Source organism: Rhea pennata, chromosome 6 (assembly GCF_028389875.1).
Source record: "Rhea pennata isolate bPtePen1 chromosome 6, bPtePen1.pri, whole genome shotgun sequence".
NCBI classification, from domain to species: domain Eukaryota; kingdom Metazoa; phylum Chordata; class Aves; order Rheiformes; family Rheidae; genus Rhea; species Rhea pennata.
This window is the reverse complement of record NC_084668.1, coordinates 5834120-5847141: the sequence shown is the minus strand read 5'-3', so window position 1 is coordinate 5847141 and position 13022 is coordinate 5834120.

Sequence of the window (13022 nt, the reverse complement as noted above, 5' to 3'; positions counted from 1 at the left end):
TGTAGGCCTTGTGTTGCTGTTTTTTAAAACTGAAAGAAATTGGAAGGTCTGCACACTGTAATGGACTGTGCAAGTGCTCCTCACGTGCTGCAGTGTGAAGTCAACCAGATTAAGTTTCAGACTTCTCTTTGAAAAAGTAAAATTGTACATTTTAGAAAAGTTAATACATAAACTTCCAGTCTGACAAAACAATGTCTTTCAGTTCTGCTTCTTAAATTTCACTTACTTTGCCCATCAAGTATCTCAATGACCTTGTTCATTTTCATAGTTATATGCTCAGCCTTATTTCACATTCTTCTGGTGCTAAATTTTAAGGGCTCAAACACACTACTGTTATATCTTTGGAGCATTCATTTTGCCATAATAATGCCTTATACTTTGGGCTTTTATATTTGTAAATATATATATATATGCACACACATATATAGACAGCAAAGACAGGCATTTACTGTCTGCATTTTAAAGTCAACGTCTCACTTGCAGTAATCATAGTCACTCTTTTAAACAAAACAAAGCAAAGAAAACCCAAGCTCAAACTACTTAACAAGTCTCAGAGTTCTCTGGAAACATTAATTTATAATTAAAGACCCACAACGTTCTGCTGTAATAGTTAACCACTAACTAATTAGTATACGATCACCTAGAAACGGTGACGCACACTCCCATGTGTGACTCCACTTCTCCCTTCCCGCCACCGGATAACAATGACCTCTAAGCAGAAACCAGTGGTTGTTATTGCAGTTTTATGTTTATGATTTCCAGCTCTATTTAACGTGAAGCTAGATCGCAGTATGTCACTGTCACTGCTCAATGCCCATCCTAAAATAGTCTCTCACAGATGACTGATACATCTGACCTCCCCATGCAGATCTTCCCACACAAAACCAATTGTGTTAAAGTCCATTTACATTAAGCAATAGTAAATTTATATGAATTTGTTATACAACATCATATAAAGCATGATTTAATAGAAGTCTTTTGTTAAAACGTGCTTCGCTACCAAAATTGCACCATATATCTTGTTACAGTCCAGAAAGCAATTCTGATGAAAGTTTCCTATGAACTTAAGGGAAATATTTATGTTTTGAAGTATTATTTTTTGAGATGTCACGAAGTAGAATGAAAATCTTTTTAATTAAGTCTCAAAACTTCTTTTCTAACATCTCATTAGTGAAGACTCCTGACTGTGACCATTGTTGCCAAGTTAATTTCTGTTGCCATTTTACGTTGATCAGAGTTTTATCATCAAGTATACCTGAACATTGCTCTGAAGTTTTTTTAAAGTGAAGTTTTAATTACAAAGAAATTATGGGAGGGCCCCCCTCACCATCAGCCTTTCCTCCACATTTTGGGAACCCAAAACAGCAGCTACAGAGCAATGTTTCTGGAGCAATTCTGAATAATTTGATGCAAAGAGCACCACTTGTACCCAACTGATTTAGATGAAATGGGTAACAAAGTAAACTAGAAAGTAGTAATTCCTGACATTTAAATAACGGCAACTGATAACATGTACTACAGCCACAAACCCAAATCATCACACATGTTCGTAATTCATCCAGCCTCAGTCAATTTTCTCGTACAAAATGCTCTAGCTGAAATTCTTAACACTGCAATTTTCAGTACTGTGGATGTTATCTATATATAATGAAATCAATAGAAAATGTTTCATTTATTCCTAGGGCTGCTAGGTTTGGATCTTACACCATTTCTAGAGACATTAACATTTAATCCATTCAGCAAGGTGAAAGAAAAAAAAATTTTCTGATGTTTTCTACAACGTGGAAGCCCCATTCGAGGTCACTGTAAGTCACACCAATCTTCTGAGGTTTAGCTGTGCCTCACCTTTGCCCACATTACAGAAACAACATCATTAATGGTCACAAATGCCTACTGATTCCTCCCAAATCATGCAAAGTTAATTGTCTGCTGCTCCTTGACACATCTTTCGCCTTTCTGCCATCACTGATCACTAAATCCCTTTTGATCACGTGGGGTGAGATGCAGGCAGACAGTAGTTTATATTATTCTACAGGGAGACAATTTATAAAAACTAATCTATATGGGTAACAATAATGTGCCCTGAAGACTGTATTATACATTTATGCTATGAGGCACTTAGTTTGCTTGTTTGGCTTGATATTCAGCTTAAGAAAAAAAATTAAACATCCATTAAGCAATACCATTCTAGGAAGAGTGACTTTTACTACTATTTACCTATGATGCACTGGCTTCTAACTCTGCGACCAAGTTCCATCAGTGAATAAACTTTGTGCAGATGAAATGTCACGTAAGTCAATAACAAGGATTGGAAAAAAACTCAGTATAGTTGGTGTTCAATGTTAAGTCAGAAATGGCAAAACTACCTACGTTGAGGATTTATATTATCCCAGCTTCTTCTACAGCCATGTATCTTTAAACAACAGTGGAGCTCAAGAGCTCTGGGTTCAAGCACCACAAATGCATGTCCAGCTCATATTTCATCATGTATTAAATCTGGACCACAGCTGATATTCTGCTCTCAGCTCCTACTTCACCCTTCTATCTTCCCTGTAAACCGCTGATTAGTCTCTCAGAAATATGAATAATGTACAAAATATTTTAAAACATCAAGCCTTCGTTACGCACCACATCTGTAAGATGGTTAGAGACCACAGACTGCTGAGAAAGGATGCTAGAGGCAAGCGCTGCCTCTCACTAGGAGTGCGGCCGCCTCGGGAGAAGATGCGCGCTGGCCAGTTAACTCACTGCTGCCAGGAAATGGGACTGCAGGGTGTCTCTGCCAGACCAACTTCTGCACGAACACAGCAGGCTGGGGAAGCTCCTGGTTCATTTTCTCATCCCTCAACACCATAGGGGGCACAAGATTCGCATTCAGGTTTTGGCCCCTGCGTCCCTGAAGGGACTGAGCTCCAGCGTTGGACACGAGCTTTACAGACGTCAGGGAGGACCACGCATGGTCCCACGGTGCTCTGTGGAGCATTAGAGCTGTATATGCTGAAGCCCTTACATCATCTGACAACACAAGCATGGAATTTGTGCATTTATATGAATTTATATGTCCAAATGTCCAGTTCATGGCCTAGTAAGTTGACATTCCCTATTGTGGCCTCCATCTGCAGTGCCATGCTCTTCTGGAGCATGCCCAGGTGTTTCCGTTCTCTTCTGGAGTAATCATTTGTAGAGCTAAAAGACCACTTTAGCCTCCATTGTAAGTCTGTGCCCTCAGCGAATGCTGCAAATCTAACAGTGCAATAAAGCTGGGAATGATGTGGGAGTGCTAAACATTGTAGAGAGGCTGAAGGATTATTACCTTTCTTTTCCTGATATTGGGGGGGCGGGAGGGAGGGGAGGACCAGGAAAAAGCTAGCATCTGTATTTACTTTGCTCAGTTCCCAGTTATGTGGAAAAAACATAATTAAATCATTTTGAAATCATAAAATACACCTATAACAGCTTTTTCCAACGTGCAATTTCATGCCTCTTCATGGAAGTAGTACCTCAGAAATTGCTTCTCTTCATGAATACAACTTCACTTGACAGATAAAATCCTCAAAATTTGCCAAGCAGAAACCTCAAGCTCACGAGGCAGCACCTTCCTGGAAGCTCAGCCAAGGATTTGGAATCAATTACACAAGGGGATTGAATAACAGCCCATTCCAGAGCACCAAGCGAGCAACTCAGGAACTGGTCGGTTTTTTTACATGTAGAACTAAACCTACTGAAAGGTAAGAGAAATGACTTTAAGTAAGAAGAAAATTAAAACTGGTACCAAGGAAAAATTTTACTGGACATGTACAATTCTTGTTCAATAGTTACTGTTGCCTGGCAAACATTTAGACATATATCATTTGGAACTGTGCAGGGGTTTGGAAGAAGTGATATATTCTTTCAAAAGCAACATTTACAGTCTTTACCAGCAGAGGAGTCTAGTTATTTAAATTTCTCTCACTGCAGCAAGCAAGGTCACATTGCAAGGGGCTTCTGGAAGGAGTCTTTGCCCCATTGGAGGTGCGTAACTCATGACGAAGTCAACCTAGAGTTGCATATGGCTGATGGTGACCAGAAAGGCTCACTATTGCCAATTTTCAAAATACTCCCAGTGTTTACATTATTTTCTTAACAGCTTATTTACTGCAGTGTTACAAGCCTGTGAGTCTTGCCTCACACACAGATGTTAGTATGCAGAAACAAAGATGCTCAGAAGAGCATCTGTGCTGCTTTTGAAAATGTGAACCTTCAAACCCCAACGCCCACAAACCCACCGTACTTTGCACTTACTCTGCTGATGTTTGGGATGTGACCCATCATTATTCTATGTTTGATGTTTTGTCATCACCTCCCCTTCTATCCAGCTACGATTATATATCTGTACTGTTTCTGAAAGTGCTAAATTTACTTAAAACACCAGCTGAAAACATTAAATTAGCAGTAATATTGTAAAGTATGGTAACATTTCCTGCCATTTTATCATGACTCATCTTTCTTCATCACTTTCCTTATATTTTACCCCACTAACGAGTCTTTAGCCTTTAGCCCTTGGCAATGAGTAATTGATTCATTGTTGCTGGGTTTGAAAGCAACAGGAGCACAAAAATTGCTTTTCATTCATTGCTTCATTTAGTAGTAAGTCAATGATCTATCCAGTACAGCAGCTGCACTGCTCAAAACCGTTATTGCTCATACATGCTATTGTCATAGGCACAATAATACATAGGAAAACTTAATTTAATTTTCAGTAAATATTTTTATTACAGGATTATGTCATTTGTTATTAGTCATAGTGACTTCCACAGCTGTTGTTTTAGTATTTTTTTTTCAAATCACTCCAAATTTCCAGAGCCCAAAAGAAAGCCCCTCCTATAGCCCATGCAGTAAAGCAAACAACTGGAAAACAGTGTACACCACTGATGAATCTTTTCAGTCACTTGCATTTTTTATGGTTCAGTAACAATTATATTTTTATGTAACTTTATGTACATTTAAATGTAGATGAAAAGGAAAATATGCAATGGTTTCCACAGGAGAAGTCACTGACATGTATTATTAGCGGGGACAACATAAATAAATGTCTACGTATTTGACAGCCTGCCTCTTTAGTGTCATTCTCCGAGGCGCAAGTAGAAAAGGCTGATAAATAAGTTAATGTAACATGATACAAATTCTCAATACCAATTTCAGCAGGCCAGAACCTGAGATTACTAGATGCACACCTGCAAAGCATAACACAGAAAACCAGCGACTGATGAGCTTTAGAGGTTGAACTCTAGGGCAAAGATCGGCCCCTACTTCTAGCTCCTGAGAATAAATAAGGAATTCCCTGGGGATTTATACAAGGGCTCCATATATTACTTCAGCATCTATCTATTATATGCTGAAAATGCAAAAAGCACCTCTTTCTCCTTTCTCCAGTTCCCTTTCCAAAGCTTCTGATTTTTAGTGAGCAGTCCAACTGTGTTGAGCGCGCGGCTTAAGACAACGGAGTGCTGAGACAGGTTCGGCAGGGATCGCTGCTCTGCTCAACTCCTGTTTTGATATACTCTCTTCATAATTAATGCAAAATTCTAGCATCTTTCTGTGCAGTTTTCCAGAACTTTTTCAATGAGCAGCACAGGAGATGGATATATCTGTAATTGCTCTCCTCTCCCATGGCTCATTCCAATTTTGGCAGAAAAAATGTCCATTTTCTTGTTAAATGCCTATTATGCTTCAGCTATTTAGGGTTCTATCAGTAGAGTCCCACACCCTAATTAAGAACTTAATAAATACATTCATTACCTTAGTTCACCTTTATAGTTATTTTTGCGCCTCACCATCACCGGAATGGATTTTTTTGCAAGGTTAGATTTGTCAGAAATAAAATGATTCACATTTTGCTATACTGTTAAGTTTACATTATATAAAAATAAAGGTTAAATTATATTTAATAGCTATAAATAAGGATTTATATCTAATAGTTAATACACAAATATAGTGTTAAAAACTTCTAATTATACACGCACACTCATTAAATATATGTAATATGGGATATATAATGTATATTTAACTGTATTTTTAAGACCTAAATTACCAGGTTCTCTTATCTGGAACTACCATCAGTGGTTTATAACACATTGCCATTATCTTTGAAAAGTAGTATCAAATAAGTAGTATCAAGTAAGAACTTGATAGAAAGCACCTTGCTCATAGTATATTTGTACTATTACTACTGGACACATGCCTGAAAACATATAGTGTTTACATGCTGCTGATAGTTATGTCCTCAGGCACTCATGTGAAGAGACATGCACAAATGCATTTCTAAAGTAGTAATGAAACAAACTTGATACATTATATACAGCTGTTAATTATCTTATTTTACCATGTTATGAAGCCCACTGGAAAAGCTTAGGTCTGTCCAAAGTTAAAAATAACATAACAGTAGCTGAGCAAAAAAAAAAAAAAAAAAAAAAAGAAAAAAGAAAGAAAAAAGAAAAAAAATAATTTATTTAGTGACTTTTAATAAAAGCTATTAAGTACATGAATTTCAGCATAAACATGTACACCAGAAACCCAGAATTCATGACTAATGTGAAAATAAAAATGCAATTAAACAGAGTGATTTAAAATAGGTCCTGTATAATTAAATTTTTCATGAAGAAAACAGAAATTGAAAATTAAATTGCATTTTCAGCAGTAGCTAAACTTAAGTGGACACAGTTGACTTTTTCTAACATAATCACAACAGAATAATTCTATTTAAATGGAGAAAAGCCTGTTCTTTGTTCTGTAAAAGCTATCAGCAGAAACCAATCACTTCTGTGTGTTTGACGTAGCTTGGCTAACTCAGTACTATACAGAAAGTAAGACAGTCAGTCAGGAGCACCGTCGGTCCTTACTTCCAGGTATCTCATGGGCTTGGTCTATGTGAAGAGCAAAGCAGCAGCCCTGTGCTTTCCCCATGCTTTTCCCCAAAGCAAAACAAAATGCACAGAAATGTCTTTGGAGAATATGACTCTTATTATGTCTAGAAAACTTAGCTCTATAACACTGCTTTTAAGTAGACAATGGATTCCAAACAGTTTTAACTTCTTTACATTTCTTTTTTTTTTTTGAGTTTTAACCCTGCTCCTTGAAGTCATGATTCCTCCTCCTGCTGTACCTTTCTGTCTCCTGGATGCCTGTTGCTCCTTGGTTTCTCATAACTAATTCTAGTTCTCCTTTATACATCATGTCAACTGGAGACATACTTATCGTTGACTTATATACTTATTGTTGACTTGATTGTATCTATATATTTATATTATATGTGATTATATTATAATAATACATATTAAATTCATATGTTGGTGTTGTAGAACAGGATCTTGATCTCTCTTCCTCTGCATGTGTTATGACTGAAAGGCCTTGTTTTCAGCCAAGGATCTAGAAAATTATAAATACAATTTCTAATGTGGAGTCAGCTTATATATGCATTCAACAACAATTTTTATGTTTGGTTGCCAAATTGTATACAAACCAGAATTTGTAGGCCTAACTGATAGCTTTAAATTCTCTTTCAGGTGACAAGAGCTAGAAGTTAGGCCATATCCTATATCCTTTATTTCATCTAGTTCCTAAATTAAACGGCTGAATTTCACAAGCACTGAGCATTTTTATCTCCAACTGCTAGAAGGAATTGACTCAATGGGAGTTATAGCTGTTCACCCTGTCTCAGGGATATATTTAATTTACACATCTAAATCTAAATTTAAGAGATTCATTTAGCTACCATCTCTCCAAACAGAGAAAATTAAGATCTGCTGAAAGAGAGAAACAAAATGTGTGTTTTATCCAGTGTTCCTTTGCAAGCCCATCAGTTTCAGTGGCTTTTGGGTTGAACAAATTCTGACATTCCTTTTTAGGAAGCTTTTACTTTTGTTTTTAAATAGGTTACTGCATCTATTCCTTACAGCAAGCCAGCCTCCCCCTCTTACTGTTATCTCCCAGTCTTTAATTTTGCCGCATTTGCTCCCATTTTCTGTCTCCCCAAGTCTTAACAGAAATTCTTCATCCTCAACATGCTCAATTCTTCTCCAAAAAGCACTATTTTCTCGCACTTCCAAAGTTTTTAACTGGCCTCAGCCCAGCATATAGAACTAAGGACACAAGAAACAAAAGAAATGATATGCAATACATATCCAACTGTGAAAAAAACCTTCTTCTAGCACACTGAAAATAAAAGTTAGAAAAGAAGTTTTAGAAGGAAACAAGCTATTACTGTGTAGTGCTACTGCTTTCTAGTCCACGTTAATGAGGTTGTAGGGCACACAGGAAATAAAAAATTCATCATCTCAAGCACCTCAGAGTTGCCTGATTATAACTACACTATTAATTCAAGCTGTTTAATATACATTAAGTCTATATTGTATGTTTTTGTTTCATGCTTCAGTGACTGATGTAAGTTTAACTTCCTTACCTCCAACCCTGCTATCTGTTGACCCGCATTAGCTACCACCAATACCCATCCTCAAGGCAAGTTAGCAGCAAATGACTCAGTGCTGCCATCATTTGAAGCATTGCAAATACATAGGTTTCATGAATTAAAACAGATTTTTCTGTATTAGTACAGGGACATCATGTAGGTGGCAGTAACATTTCAGACTGACAAGGAAGCTGTAGCACCACTTGATCCAGCAGCTCTTTCAGATTCCTTCCACACATCCCTCCATAACTCTCACCAAACTCAAAAGCAGAGAAGGCAACTACAGCAACTTTCAGTGGTCAAACTTCAGTTCATTAAGCAGGTTTGATGGTTTCACGTTTATAGCATTAATATTTCCTATATGCGTTCTTCCCTCAAGAAAATTCATCCTCTGGATGACAACAAAAAATTGCTCGTTTCCTATACCAGTTCTGGAGTTAAGCTGCTTTTTCACGATTCTCTTCCCTAAATCTCTCCTCCCTCCTAGTTCTTTTTTTCCCCCCACAGTTAATTATACATCTAGATATAACTTTTATGCCCAAAATCCATGCATGTGCCATCTTCAGAAACACATGAGTAGGAACAACTGATAACAGTCACAAATACAGCGAGAACACAGCAGATCACACAACAAATCTGTGTTAACATGATGATACCGTAAAAGACACTGTAGTCTTTTACGAATTAGCTTCACTGACTATATGCAATGGCTTTTCTGTTTGGCGTAATACCCAATATATTGAGAAAAATCCTTCATCTCTGTATACCATAAAACTCTGCTCTTAATGACCTCTGTTACAAAATGATGCCATTTGGTTCTACACTAAAGGCTGCAACTTAAAAACTACATGAAAACAGAGGGTATACCCATGGTTTAATTATTTGTACTTTGCCGTATACATATATTCAACAGTATAGATTTAATATATTTTGTTTCAGAAGTCATATTATCTCATACAAAGTCAGCCTTACAGCTACATTTGCCTGATATAGCCTGCAGTGGATGTTGAAAACCATAGCTGAAACGCAACCCAAACCAGCAGACAACATGCAACCTAGCGGTCACAAGCAGTTCCAAGCAATGTCCTTTCTGTAGCTGATAAATGGACATTATTATAAAGGCATCTATAAGATAGGTCTATCAAAGGAGCCTTGAATAAAATAAAGACTTCAAGTACTATTAATATTAATGAATGAGGTCAGGTCAGGTAATTTAACACCTGACTGAATTGGAATCCAATCTGAGAAATCCTTTTAAAAAGACACATTCAATGAGGTAATGTTCACAGTGAGTTGTGAAGATAATCATAACCTAAATGAGAAAATGCCTGCATAGTTTTAACAAAATCTGACACGGATTCTGCGCAAAAGCAGCACAGTAAGCAAAAGCAAATTTCCGTAAATTAATTTGACCTTGATGAAAGGCACATATTTTTATCAATCAGACTTAACAAATATTGACTTTAGGCATTAACCACAGACATACATAAACATCCAGGTTGTTAAAACAGTTGTCAAGTTCATTCTCCTTCTGAAATCACAGTTTGCTGATATAGATCTAGCTGAACTTAACCTCTCTAAAAAAAACCTGCGTTGCCACAGAAAGCAAGAGTCTGATGGATTAGTCTTCTCTGCCTGTCAACTGCTAAAAGAAAGATCTGTCACAGAGGCAGAGCTGGAGTGTGCCTAGGATAAACACACGAGTTACACGTAACCACAGCAGACGCCGGGACGGCGGCCTGGCTCGTGACCCGTCCTCCCCAGGGTTGCGGCAGGGAGGCTGGGGGAGAGGGGCGAAGGCCCCGCGCGTGCCGCTGCCTACAGCTCGTCCTCGGAGCCCGCGGACGGCGGAAAGGCACGAGGGCCGCCAGGAGGGCGACCTGCTTCACGGGGCGCGCTGTGGGTGGTTAAGCGGAAGGCTTTCCTAATAAAAGAGCCATATACAGCAGCTGTTCGGTTCTTTAATTTTCATAAATACGGAAGATGAAAAGACACTTTAATGCACTTCCCACTCTTCATTCTTTATGGACTATGGGAGCTAGCAAAAAGGAAGAAGAGTAGCATCTGAATATTGATAGGCAACTACTTCTGGAAAATGGTGGTGTCTTCTTTCAAGCCGCTCCCTCGGGAGCTCAGTGAAGACTCTACCACCTTTCTGGGAAAAAAACAACTCCTAGCACATTTCCTTGACGGTCCTGAGCGAGCGGCGCCCATTGACCCTCACCCCAACGTAAAACATCCGCACGGAAAAGCGGGCAAGGAGCTCCCACCCGGCAGGGCAGCCCGCTCCCGCACCCGGGGCGCTGCCGAGCCACCGGCTCCTCCAGGATCAAGGCCTGTTCCGAGCTCCCGGGTTCCCCGGAAGGAGGAAAGAGCAGGGAGCGCAGCGGCAGCCGGACCTGAGCCAAACATCTCCAAACGCGCAGGGCGGCGAGCGCGAGATTAGATTTGAGGGGAACACTAAAGCTTCAGCCCGTACCACGGCATTCGAACATCCGCTACATGTCACAGTCGGCCTTGCTTCACCGAAGAAACACCTTGAGGTGTTTCCTGACTGTGTTGACATTTCAATTAAGCTGCATTTAAATAGATCTGGCTGTGCTGAGGCTTATTTCTTGCAAAAAAAAAAAAAAAAAAAAAAAAAAAGATGCCTTCCATCCTAAATATAGGTTTAAAGAGTCATTTACTAAGTCGAATTCTGACAGGAAACATGCTAAGGAGGCAGCAAAGCAGAAAGATACAGTATCTACCTCCTCTTTTTTTTTTAAAAAAAGAAAAAAAAAATATGTCTCGTGTCCTTTTTTCATCCAGGCTCTGCACGGAGAACACGGAGCTACGCAAGGAAGGGGTGCAGAGCGAGGAGCAGCCAGCCGAGGCAAAGAGCCTCCTCGGGCTGCGGGGCAAGCTGGAGAGCGGCGCGGCACGGCCACGGCCGGAGCCATGCGGCCAACCAGGAGCAGCAATACCTTTTGTTTTTTCTTGAATTTCCTCAAAGTTGGAGGGAAGCTATAGTAGAGAAGAGCTGGAAGAGTTCAGATCTTTCTTTCCCCCATGAAAATGTCAAGACTCTGGCAGCAGAATTTGCAGAGCTCCATTAAATACCTCGTACGGAGCAAATCCTCAGCAGTTTGTTGATTCCTGAAACATTCCCTATTTGAAGAAAAAAAACCCTAAGAGTCGGTTAAGTTTTACACATTACCTCTCTTCTGCCTATTTGTGGCTAAAGAGATTAATAAGTGGCTAAGTAACTGCAAGTTCTCTGGATGTAAAGGTTTACAGGAACGTTGTTGTTGTTGTTGTGGGTGTACATCTCCGTCGCTTGCTTTAGCTGTTCCGAGAATGACAAATATTAAGCAACCTGCATATTTTCCTGCATCTGTTTCCAAGATTTGTACAACTGCTGTTTATCCAGAGAAAGTAACGGCTTTGTATCCTCCTGAAAAATATCCCATAATATTAAGCTTTTAGTGAATCTAGTTTTGTGAGAAGAACAAAACAAGCACGCACATCTATTCAGTAGTGTATATAATACTCACTTTTTAAACACACCCAGAAATACATGGGGGGATGTGAAGGTGAGATCCAACACCCAGCGTTACCCTGAAAATCCTATGCTGAAACATCATTGCCAAAAATAGCCTCCTAAAGGTGACACCTCTGTGAAACAGGTCACAAGTTGCCTGAAGAGCCACATGAATATATAAGCCATATCTGTAGTGCTAATACAATCTGCACATTTATTTTGGGTATTCCTTTTCCTATTTGACAATAAGCTTGTTGTTTCAGGGAGTATTTCTAGGGATAAGCAATTATCGACGTTGCTTGCCTGAAAATCCCATTATTATAAGAAGGTAAGACATTTCCTCAAAATAGTCAAAGACAGGAATCTGGAAATCAAAATGAGCAAGAGAGTGGTGGTGTACAGCACACTTATCCCCATGAAACAATTTTACAAGACAAAGAAAGCAAATATTCCTAGCAAAAATATTATTTAAGAAAAGAAGCAAAAATATAACCATTTCCTAGACAGCCACCTATGAAGCAGGTAATAAACAGATGTTAGCTTGTCCACTCATTCACAGGCTTTCACCTATATTTTACCTTTACAGGTCAACAGCCAATGGATGTCTTTAGGTGTATCATTATGCATATACATCTTTAGCTAATCAATGTATAAATAATTTCTCAGCAGTTGCCTGAGTTCCCCAAATTCATTCATGCAGCGAGTGAAACAAGAGTCAACCAAAGCAGACACAGAACTTTTGATCCTTTTGAAAAACCCTATGGTACGACCGTGCAGGAGCCTAGGAAGGTACCACCCACCTTTAAACCAGCTACACCGCCACTCCTGGCAGCATCAGCCCCAATCCCACCGCGACGCCGGAGTAAAGCAGCCGAGTGTCAGGTCCCCGCTCCGTTCCCTCCTGGCCCAGCCTGCTGGGGAACAGTCTAAAGCCCGTTCAGATACATTTCTACAAGTCACCCCTCATCACAAGACTATATGGCAGCATCTCCTAAGAACGTAGTTTTTCCGTACAAGGACCATATGTTCCTGCACTAACTTGCACAGTTCTTAGTA